Source organism: Solanum dulcamara, chromosome 8 (genome assembly GCF_947179165.1).
Source record: "Solanum dulcamara chromosome 8, daSolDulc1.2, whole genome shotgun sequence".
Lineage (NCBI taxonomy): Eukaryota > Viridiplantae > Streptophyta > Magnoliopsida > Solanales > Solanaceae > Solanum > Solanum dulcamara.
Genome location: NC_077244.1, coordinates 39,311,062 through 39,317,537, shown reverse-complemented (window position 1 = coordinate 39,317,537; position 6,476 = coordinate 39,311,062). Strand labels below are relative to the sequence as shown.

The following is a 6,476-nucleotide window of genomic DNA, read 5'->3' as shown; positions in this document are numbered from 1 at the left end:
AGTTAATGAGAAAATGGCAAAGGTAGGAGGAGGCAATTGATATAGCAATAGATGTGAGATAGACGTCTAAACTTCGATAAGATATCTTGCTAAACCAAGTTGGAAAGGTCCGGAAGTTACCAATAATTGGATGGAAGCCGGAATGCTACATAAGGTAGCGTTAAGAAGTTTGTGACGAGACCCTGAACAACATAACACTAGAAGGCGGCTGCATATAAAAACAGAAGAATATACCAATGAAAGGATATCGAATAATTCAAGAGACACTACAAAGGATAACGACAGTATGCTAGACCAAAAGTCAAAACGTTGGTCATAGAGTTAGTCGCAAATGATGTTGCGATAGATAAATAACTAAATGAAAAGGAATAAAAAGCCTCCTGTGGTAGTAAATAAGGAGAACACAAAGTAAATGGAGGATAGTGGAGATAAAGGTCTACGCCGACACTGGATGCAAGATAACAGACAAAAAGGACAGGGCAAAACATAGAGACCCGCGAGACAACGCTGAGGTAAATCGGGAGCTAAGTTGAGTACCCCACCCATTATGGTAAGGATTACAATGAAACGCAACACGAAGACTTTCCAGGGAGGTCACCCATCCCAATATTACTCTCTCCCCAGCACGCTTAACTTCAAAATTCTGATGGAACTTAATACGTTAGTGCTGGTATGATCACGCGAGACAGAAGCATCTGACTAGTAACGGAGAAACGAGATGAGATTATATACCCGGAGTATTATAAGATATGGTAAAGAAAATCGTAACAAGGTATTAAGAAAAACAAGAAGGATTATCTATTTGCTAACTGACGACACACTTGAGTGCCACAGCTCTTCAACATAGAACTAGTTAATGAGAGGAAAACCGCCGAATGGCTATATAGGCCAGTGGGCGAGGGAATTTCGACACCACTTGGTAGCCAACTCTGAGGGCGAAAAAGCAAACGCCAAATCTAAGGGTACTAGCAGATGTAATTTACAAATGACTGGAAGTAGTGCCCAAGGTCGGAAATCCCACAATATGACCAAGACTACAAAACTCATTTTGCACTCTAGCGCCAGATGACTCTGGAGGGAATGTTACTTGTGGAATAACGATATTAGTCCCTACTCCTTCGATCAAAGGTTACCTAATCCGCCGAGAAGGTGTAAAATTATAGAGTAAAAAAAACATGGTAGGACCTTACGGAGTCCCCACAACTATTATCCCAAACAAAGGAGCCCAAGTTGCAACTAACTACCGAGAGGTGCAAAGATAAGTTAAGCCAAACTACCGAGATGGAATTAGTACTACGGGTGAAGTAAGACATAGCCACGATTGGACCAAAGATCTACCCCGACCTCGAGTGTAGGAAGGGAGGAAAGGCAGGGCAAGATATGAGGACTGGCGAGGTAACGCTAGGATGCTTCTTGTACCCTCTTGTATTCTTGTAAAGGTAAAGAATGACACAAGATAATATGTCTAGAGGATTATAAGCGGGGGTAAGGGAAATTGTGAAAAGGTTTAAGTAAAACTGACTGAACTAGCTGGTTACTACAGGATAGCGAGCTTCTATGCCAAAACTCTTTTGGAATTACACCAGATCATGTTAGACAAAGCACAGAATGACTACGAGCGTCGTTATATGGGGGGACTGCAACATTATTCGGTAGCCAACCCTAAGGATTGGAAAAAGAGGGGAAGAAGGACCCAAAAGATCGAATTCCAGTTAAAGTTCTGAAAAGAGTCGAGAAAGACTATACGAGGCTAACGGTTCCCAAATTATCCACATCATTACGCACCCATTTTATACTTGGTAAGAGTAGGGTGCTATATGAGTTGTTGTGATTAGGCTAAGGAATCAGCCCATTTGATTCCAATCAAGAGCACCTATGTTGCTGAAATTAGAGGGAGTTATAGAACATGGAGAATGGTAAGGTTCCATGAGGTTTCCTCCTCTAATATCTAGATAAAGGGACTTCAATTATAATTAACGCCTTGAGATCAGTCCAAGAAGAGATCAGGAGCACATACTGGTATTAGTACTGTATTTCTCCCTCGAGCTACTAAATTGAGCGCACTATTAGACGCTAGAAGATATGTCACAAGCCGGGAGATTAACTTCGAAGGTAGCCGGAATAATTATCCCTCACTTATCAAGTTGCCTACAATAATAATTACTACTCTAGTATTCCAATGGCCTCGACATGATTAAGCAAGCTATTGACTAAAACCCAGAGTCGGCAGGAATGACATACATATAATCGACGTCGACATACATAGTTCAAGTTGATGATTGGATGTTCATCATAGGGTAACCTAGAAAAGGAACTTGACCCAGAATATATTAGACGGTATCAAGTTACTCATAAGGTGGGAAACGTGGCTGGTAAGTTAAGCTTACCACCTCAGTTGGAAACTATACGCCTAGTCCATTAGATACTAACGAGTCACCCATGGTATATTCCATAAATGAGGTCCAGTAGATGGAATCCTATGAGGAAAATCCTACCACCATCCTGGATCGGCAAACTGGAAGATTGTAGACTAAAGACATATCTTCCGTCAAGTTATGGTGGAAAAACAAAAACCAGAAAGAGGATGATCGGGGAAATGAAGAGAACATAGAATACAAGTATTTGCACCTGTAACCGATGTCTACAGGTAACTCCAACTCTTGAGAACTCGTATGTTAATAATATAGATGGGAATGCATGTGATAGCATAAAGGAAAGGAACCCCTCTATAATTTATATAAAGTCTTACAGAAGGTTGCATTTAACATTCGGGGACGAATGTTCTAAAGGGGGGAAGGATGTTACACCCCACATCTTTGAACTCGGAATATCCCTTAAGTTACTTAGAAGCTAGCATGTGATCCACATAAGTTACGACACTATCAAACGGCTCTAAGGAAGGGAGAATGTGATACCCCATACTAGAGAAGGTTGGAGATGAAATCATAAGAGTCCGGAAGGAATTGGAGGCCAAGTAATGAGTCGTAGGACTCGATTTACCTATGTAAGCTACTAAGTTAAAAGTCATATGCACTTGAGCTACTTAAGCATATATCAAACTTACGTAGCACGGATTACATAGGTACATAAAATAAGACGAGATTACGAGCCCACGAGGAAGGGAAAAAACACGACACGTGGTAGCCAATAAAGAAGTGACACGTGGCAGCACCTAAAGCAAGAAGGTGACCCACCTGCTTGGGGGGTGGACCCCACTGCCACGTGGCAGCCCATAGTTGGCAGCATGATACGGTGGCCCAATAGGGGCTGGACACGTGTCACCTCTTGGGGTTGACACATGTCACACCCTAAAGCCACATATATGTGTTGATATATATCATATACTTCAGTTATCCATCAAAACATCAGCCAACATAGAGAAAAAAAAACGTGAGGGAGAGAAATAGAGAGGCAGCCATGGTTCTTGATGTTTAACAGTTAGTTTTCCAATTTTCTTCCGTGAATTAATTATATATGGTGTATCTTAAGTACGTGGATACGTATATATGTATTTTAATACCTTCATGGAAGTAAAACTCCAGCTTTGCAATTGGAATTTGGAAGAGAAAATAAGAGAAAACGCTAGTTAACAAACCCGTTTTTGGAAGGGACAGTGGTTAGTAATATTGGTATAACTTCTTGTGTACAGATTCGTTTTGAGTGATTTAATATGTTTTGGAAATGTATTTCGTGGGTCTATAACTTTAATTCGGACTACAAAATCCAGTTTTACATGTATCAGCTTGAAATATGGTGATGAAGCGTAGAGGAGGTACTGCTCAGATTTGGTTTTGGAAATTCTACACGGACAGTTGTAAGTATTTTGGTCATATCTTTTTGTACAAAATTGATGTAGGGATGATTCGGAATTGTTTACTACCCTAAGACACATGTATATAAATTTCACGAAGGACATAAATCCTGTTTCCCTCCATTACCCCTTCGAAACGAAGCGACAAAGTAAAACAGTAAGCTATCCAGATTTCACATTTTGGATAGTTTTGGCGAGTTTGACAAGTTTAACGTAAGGTAAGGTTTCTTCTTTAAATTTGAGCTTTATGTGTTCTGATGGAGAATGTTACACGCCCTATAAGTGGCTGGAAGTGTGTAAATATAATTGGAATACTTGGCGTTTGGAATAAACTAAATTGTAGTCGTTATAGTCGAATTGTCGTCGAAGTAAGGCGTTGTTCTTGTGAGTTGCTGCTGCAGGGGGTGGTGTGTTATTGCAGGACCTAAACATGTTCTAATATGGTTTAGGGTGATGCTGGTTGAATCCACATGACCCCCCCCCCCCGTTATGTATAATTAAAGGCGTCACAAAATAAAGGCTAGACGCCCTATTTTGATATCGTATTTTTGAATAAGTCGTTTGGAGTTTATGTTGTATATTGTTGGTATGAATTACTGCAGGTTGTTGTTGTTGGTTGGCTGTAGGTCTTAGGGACCTGATTGGAAATTTGGATAGGGCACATTACAGGGGAGATGCTGCCCAATTTTCGTTAACGCCTTAACAAACTAAAGGACTAGTCGAGAAAATGACTAAGGAAATAGATTCCATTAACATTAAGGCGTAATCCAAGATGCTGGAAAGTTAAGAGTAGTTGATATTCGTATTACTTTCATATTGAATAGGTTCGGAAGACGACGAGACGAGCAAGATAAAGGGTAACTCCCAAAAGGTATGTAAAGCTTTCTTGTGGCATGTTTTGGTATAAGCACGTACAATTATCTTTCTTTCCTTTTGGCAAGTTTTAGCCTTAAGTGAAATGTATGTGGAATGTGGGAATAATTCCATTCCCAAAACTCCAGGTACGCCCCATAATCCCTAACTATAGTTAAATGTTAACACCCCTACAAGGATTGAGTATTACCTGTTAAGGCTTCTACGTGCTAAAGAATAGTGTATGGGAAACTATCTTTCCCTTCTCTTGATATGTATTTGGTACGAAAATGAGATTTGAATGCCATAGTGGCTCACTGAGCCCTATAATGGGCAGCCAATTCCGACATAGATTTTGAATACAGCCTTCCGTCTTCTCCTCCTTTCTGCTGACGGAGTTCCAATTAGCAATAAGAGAAAAAGTATGAAATATGTGTATGAAGGTCATCTAAAACAAAGTACAGACTACATAAAGCTTATTCTCTTTCTTCTTTTGGGCATGTCTTTGTCTTAGTTGTAAGTTGAATATGATCTGAGATCTGGGGTAACTCCATCCTCAAACATCTCTTATTTACTTCTGAATATAGAACTCCTACAGTAGTCGAACTATTTCTCTAGAAACTTTTATATGTTAAAAAGGTAACAAATGTACAAGCTCCAAGTCTTACAGACTATTTGTTAACAAATGTTTCTGGTTCCATAAGCGATTTGGCTTTACTTTAGTACATGTCTAGGAGCCCCGAGATTATAATTGATATTGCCCATAATGGCATTTAGCAGTCACTCGAGATGACTACACTACTACTCGAGTCCTCCAACAAAATTTTAATCTTCTTATACGGTCAAGTCTCTAATAATGATTTAAATTGCATATAGTTACTCACTACTCTACTCGTGTATATTGTAACACTTATTTCCCTGAGTCTTAGGCCAGGATATGTTCTCGTGCACAGTTCACTGCATTATTCCCTGAGTCCCTCAATAGAGGGTCAGGATACGTGTATAGATATATGATGATGTGTTGTAATAAGGTGGTGATGGCGCCGGGCCTATGATGGTCCTACAGATGTGATTCACCGGACCCCTAAAAGGGCTGGCTATATTGTATAAATTGAGCATGCATGCTTTTATGATTCACAGAGTACAGGTACATGACTTTGATTTAATAATTTGTTCCCCTGCTTCTCTATTTTGAATATACCTCCAGTGTATTATGTTATATTTTACATACTCAGTACATATGTCGTACTGACCCCCTTTCCCGGGGGGCTGCGTTCATGCCCGCAGGTACAGATGTAGGTTTTGGGAGTCCTTCATCTTAGCATTCTATGCAGCTCAGCTGGAAGAGGCTCCATTGTATCGGGGCCTAGTTTTTGATACTGTCCACTGATGTATAAAAATTGTTTTGTCCATTTAGGGGTACGGCGGAGGCCCTGTCCTGCCATATGTTGTCATTTATATGTTTAGAGGTCTGCAGATATGTATATGTGGGTTGTATATGTCAGTTTGGTTCAGCTAGGTCTATATGATATATTATACATGTTGTTATGTTATGGCAGCCTTGTCGGCTTGCGTGCCCTGTCATGTTGTGATACAATCAAAAAGGGCTACAGGTATATGTAAATGTTATCGCCCAGTGGGGCTCTGTTACATGATATTGTTTTATTTACAGTTCAACGTGACCACAGCTGATAGATATGTGTACGGGGGGTCCAGGTCGGACCCCAGTCGCAACCTACGGGGTTGGGTCGTGACAAGCTAATCTTGGTAAGGAAAGAAAACTCGAGTTTTAAGCCCTTTTAAAATCGTTTGG

The 6,476-nt window shown here is 40.3% G+C and overlaps 1 pseudogene; it reads right to left on the bottom strand.

Moving 5' to 3' along the window:
• Nucleotides 1-564: 564 nt before the first annotated feature.
• LOC129901799 (5S ribosomal RNA) lies at nt 565-684 on the bottom strand (annotated as a pseudogene).
• Between the last annotated feature and the right edge of the window lie 5,792 nt (nt 685-6,476).